The sequence below is a fragment of the Nelumbo lutea genome, chromosome 1 (assembly GCF_056320005.1).
Source record: "Nelumbo lutea isolate HS-2025 chromosome 1, American lotus-T2T, whole genome shotgun sequence".
Taxonomy (NCBI): domain Eukaryota; kingdom Viridiplantae; phylum Streptophyta; class Magnoliopsida; order Proteales; family Nelumbonaceae; genus Nelumbo; species Nelumbo lutea.
In genome coordinates, this window is record NC_142684.1 from 200285337 (window position 1) to 200290814 (window position 5478).

A 5478-nucleotide genomic window follows, 5' to 3' on the forward strand; every position below is an offset into this window, starting at 1 on the left:
TGGTTCGTCCTATAGGATAGGACTTTATAAGGAATTCTTGTTGCATTTCTGCCCAAGTAGTTCCCAACCAATGTTTGGCCTTATCTTTCAAGAAGGGAAAAAGAGTCAATCTAAGGGCATCATCATTGAAGTTCTAGATCCTTATAGTAGAACGGATTTCCAGAAACTCGTCTATGTGTTTATATGGATCCTTACTGGGGTTCCCACAGAAAGAGGGGAGCATCTGGGTTGTGTTTAACTTGATCTCGTACTGTAAGGCTTGAGTATCTGGCAACTGCATTTAAGATGAAGGGTTATATTGGGTTGGAGTGAAGTATTCCTTCAACTTTCTAGGTTGGGCATCATTGATTCCAGCCATTTGGTTGTGTTATTGGTGATGGAGGCATCTCTCTATTTCTGGTATGGGTTCTATAGTTTCTCTCCTTAGAGATCTCCTTCCCAACATACAACTCAGAAGTTCCTTTTTCTTCTTGTTGGAATTTGAATTTAAAATTTTTGAATTTTAATTTCAAATTTTGGATTTTAAAATTTAAATTTTGAAAGTTAAACTCAAATTTGATTTTTTTTTTATTTTTTTATTTTCTCTCTTTTTCTTGAAATTTCAATTCAAATTCAGATTTTGAAATTTAAATTCAATTTTGAACTTTTATATTTAAAAAAATGCAAACAATTCACATACACGACTTATGGACTGACCTAGGGTTTCCTAAACTAGTGGTTCAATCAATGTGAATCCTCTTAGGTCAATTGGAATTACACCACTTCCTTTGGTTAGCCAGGTAAGAGGTGAGAAGGTGGGAAGCTCCCCTTACTCTTGCAAGGACCTAATTAAATAACCAGAAAACCCACAAGCTTCCCTAAAATTCAGCATACTTTTGAACCAAATGTGGGGCTCCCTAAAGAATCTTGCTATCCAGATTTTAAATTAGGGTTTAGGGTGAACTGCATGTGAAGGATGGTGACTTTTGGGCCCACAGAATACTAGGAAGATCGTCCACAGAACACTGGGAAGATTGTCCACCCATAAACCCTTAGCTTGAGAGAGTCGAGCTATGAGGCCTCGCAAGATCACTCTATTGGTCACTTCGGCCTACCCGTTGGTTTTAGGGTGAGCTACTAAGGTGAAACTTTGTTGAATCCCCATCTTGGCGCATTAATTCTAGAACTTGATGCCTTTGAACTGCTTTCCGTTGTTTAAGATCAACATGCATGGCAACTCGAAGCAGTAGATGATGTTTCTCTAGAGGAAGTTTTGCAAGTTCTGAGCTGTGATAGAGATTAGTGGGTTGCCCTCTAACCAGTTAGTGATGTAGTCTACTGCAATAACCAAGAACCTTCTCAGCCCAATTGCTGACGGAAAGGGACCAAGTATATCAATCGCCCACTATGCAATTGGCCACGGACTAGTCAGGTACCTTAGGTCGTTAGTGGGCTGTCAGGGTATGTTGGAGTGACGCTAGCATCTATCACATTTTTACATGAGTTAGGTGGCATATACCTTCATCGTCGGCCAGTAATATCCTTGTTGCGGTGCCTTTTGGTCTAGCGCTTTTCCCCCCAAGTGCCCATCGTAGAGACCTTCATGGATCTCTTGTAGCACTTGGCCTGCTTCGGTCAAACGTAAGTATCACAAGTAGGGGAGTGTGAACGACCTGTAATATAGTTGCCCGCCAATGACCATATAGCGAGAGGACTATCACTCTACCCTTCATGCCACATTACGATCTTTAGGGAGGGTCTCATGGCGCAGATTATCAACAAGTGGATTTATCCAGCTTGGCTTCGCAGCCATGATGGGAGTGACCTCTTCTGACACTCTTTTGAGGCTTGGCTGTGGCAAGTTTTCGATGTAGATAGTTTTTTTCGTGATGTCTGTTACACCATCCAGCTTCAAGAGTGCATCGGCCTCGGTGTTCTCGGACATTGGGATATGTTGGATGTACTAAGTGTGGAAGTTGGGCAGGAGCTCTCTAACCTTGGCCAGGTAGGCCAACATGGCGGGCTCCTAGGCCTCACATTACCCATTTACTTGGTTGACGGCCAACTGCAAGTTGTTGCAGACGACGGGGTGTTTTGCACTGATATCCTTTGCTTGGGACAGCTCGGATATAAACGCCTCATACTCAGCTTTGTTGTTTGAGGCTTGGAACATGAATTAGAGAGCGTACTCCAGTTTCATTTTGCTAGTTCTTAGAGGATCAATCCAACTCCGCTTCCACATTGGTTGGATGAACTGTCCACATGTAGGATTCAGGGCTCATTGTCCCACATCAGGTCGAGTGCCACACTGGTTGATGCCTTCGAGGTGGTCATGGGCTCAACAACTTCATGGGTCGGCGTGCTGAACGTTCATTCGGTGACGAAGTTAGTCAGGACCTACGCCTTGATCACTAGGTGTGGTTAAAACCAGATATCATACTCACTAAGCTAAATTTCCCATTTCTTTAGCCTTCTTGAGACCTCGAGCTTCTAAAGAACTTTCCCCAGAAGTCGATAGGTTAAGACTACCACGGTGTGGGCTTGAAAGTAAGGGAGCAGCTTCCAGGCTACCAATACCAAGGCGAAGGCCAGCTTTTCTATGTTGCGATATCTAGTCTTGGCGACATGCAGGACTTTACCTACATAGCAGACAGGTTGCTACACTCTGTTCATCTCGCAAATTAGGATTGAGCTGACTACCTTGTCACTCGTGGAGAAGTAGAGTTTTGGCCTGTCTCCAAGTTAGCAAAACACGAGCTTAGGTACCTTAAGTACCTTTTCATCTCGCCAAACACGAGCTGACAGTCTTCAGTCCATTCAAAGTCTTGGTTCTCCTACGAGGTCGCATATCTAGGATGGCCTGACTTTTGTCTAGATTGGCCTCATCGGTTTATGATATTTTACAACCTGAAACCGATCAGTGCTGAAGATAACCTGACCGACTCAGGTTGGGTCGGTCTAGGTTGGTTGGTTTGAATGGGTTAGGCCTTCTTATGAACAGTCCTATCAGTCACGAAGGTCATTTTCTCTTGGTCAATAAGATCCATCTAGATCTGGTTATAACTAGAGTATGCATCCATGAAGTTCAATAGTTCAAACCTCGAGGACGCATCTATTAGGTAGTCTATCTTGGGGGGTGGGAACTAGGAATCTCGTTGGCCTTCCTTATGAGAACTGGGTTGGCAATCCATCTTGGATATTCAACCTCCCTCACGCCGCAAGGAGCTCCTTGTCCTCCTCATCTATAATTTTGTACCTCTCCTTAGTGGAGTTCCTTTACCTCTATTATTGATCTCACTAAGGGGTTTACATTCAATTTATGGGTTAGCACAGAGGGGTCTATGCTAGGCATGTTGGTGGCCGACTAGACAAAAACATCTAGATTATTTATTAAAAAGCTTACCAATTCGGAGCGTAGTAGTACCTTGAGGAGTGTGCCGATCTACACTATTAGCGAGTAGTTTTTAGAGAGCTAAAAAAGAGAGAACTTAAGAACTAGTAAACTGTGAGAGCTAAATTGTGCACCCCTTTCTTAGAAAATGGGGCTGCCTTTATATTGCGCACCTCAATTACTGATCTCATTAAGAACTAGTTTCACATAATCGATGCGGGAGTTGACTTTCGGAGGACCTGGGAGTGATAAGATGCACGCAAAGGAGATCAACGAGCATGTCTTGTAGGTCACCACATGGACCTCAGTCAGGTCGGTAAGTTCTTCAGGGGAGGTCGCTCCTCATGCCAATGTCCATTGGACCGATACTAATGAGGAACCATAGGTTGGCCTTAGACGAAGTGCTGCTAGCCGCTCTCCCAAAGTGCCTGAGCTATATATGAAGTACTCATTGACTTAATGAGATCTATAGTTGTTAATATAACGCTGAAATGTCATGCAATGATCTATCATGCCACATGTCATGATGTCATTGAAGGGTCAAGGCCAGGCTATGCCATCAACTACCGGCCCATGAACAGGTCTACACGAGACAAACTACTGTGGAGCACAATGATGTCAATTGTCATGAGACATGACACTTGGCAACCAGGAGAACCAATTGCTGCAGGATCCAACCATCACGGGATAGAATGGTCTTTGAGGTGGAGGATAGCATCAAGTTCTGATGTACATGGGATCAATTCATTTGCAGTGTTTGCAAAAAACAATCCCATGGACTACTCTCGCCCTCGTAAAATGGGGTATGATCAACCGCGATTTCACTATACTTAGCCCAAATGCCTCGTGAATACCTTACCAACACCCATTGCTCAATGTGGCTTTCTCCTCGTGAGTAGGGAAACCTTAACACGAGGCTTGTGTGTTCATTTGCGATTGGTTACAGAGACGATTACACATAACCTTGTTTACATTTTTAATCTAAAAAATAAAATAAAATTCATATATGGGAATACACACATCATTAGAACTCTCGGTGTGGATCTGGGTTTGGTTATGGCTTGGCCCAAGAGTTTGGTTGTGGTTCAAAAACATGCCATAGAAAAATGTGTTATTTTACACCGAGACATGTTTTGGTTTGAGCTACGTAGGGGAGTATATCATCAAATTTGGACCACACTAAAATTTGTTTCAGAATCCACCATTAAAATCTTATGTTCCAGTTGGGAAAAATGGGATGTGATGTGGTGTATTCCAAAGCCTGATATTTCAAATTGACCCAAATCTGACCCCGATTACATTCCTATTTAGTTTTAATGCAAGAGAAGTTCCTGTTGAACAATTAATTATTCACTATGCCTATATAAGGTGGTATGATTTATTTGGAGTATTGGATTAGATGAAATGAATCAATTATATCCGTTCACGGGACGTTCTTTGGGCTCGATTGGTCGGCCCATAAACATTTTACATTGTTTCGGTTCGGGTCCATCAAGAATTTGACAAATGACCTAGTCTATAACCAACGTATGTTATTCAAAAAAAAAAACAACAAATCATCTTATAAAAATTTCTAGTCAAAGTTTGTATCAAAGCACCAGTGGTCTAGTGGTAGAATAGTACCCTGCCACGATACAGACCCGGGTTCGATTCCCGGCTGGTGCATAGGCTTTTTATAATAAAGCCCATTTTTTATTTAAGCGTTAACAAATAAAAACAACTTTGGTAAACGGTGAAAGTCAGTTCAATTGTGAATATATACCTCCATTAAAAATAGGGGAGCCTGTGGCTTTGTGGAATATGGGGATTGGGGATCATCCATCATATATCTAAGTACCGGAGAAAATCTTCTTCAGCTCGTAAAATCACGGTATCTTTCTGGTCTGACCCCCAAGTTCTTCCCACTTGTATCAAACATACAATCTGCAAAATAAACATTCATCCTCCCTCTCTCTCTCCCTACAAGGCAACACTCTGTTCGGAATCATTGGGTGACAGATTAAATTTACCTGAAAATTAAACAGGTTATGAGTGTATCGTTTGGGGCAACCAGCTGTTTCAATTCTTGACCAGATTGAGAGCTGGGGACCTCGACCTGATTGAGAGCT

General features: G+C 42.4%; 1 non-coding gene across 1 annotated transcript; it reads left to right on the forward strand.

Annotated features, from left to right (window-relative positions):
• Positions 1–4964: 4964 nt before the first annotated feature.
• Positions 4965–5035, forward strand: TRNAG-GCC (transfer RNA glycine (anticodon GCC)). Its single transcript has one exon. It is a non-coding gene; the product is annotated as a tRNA-Gly (tRNA).
• The last annotated feature ends 443 nt before the right edge of the window (positions 5036–5478 follow it).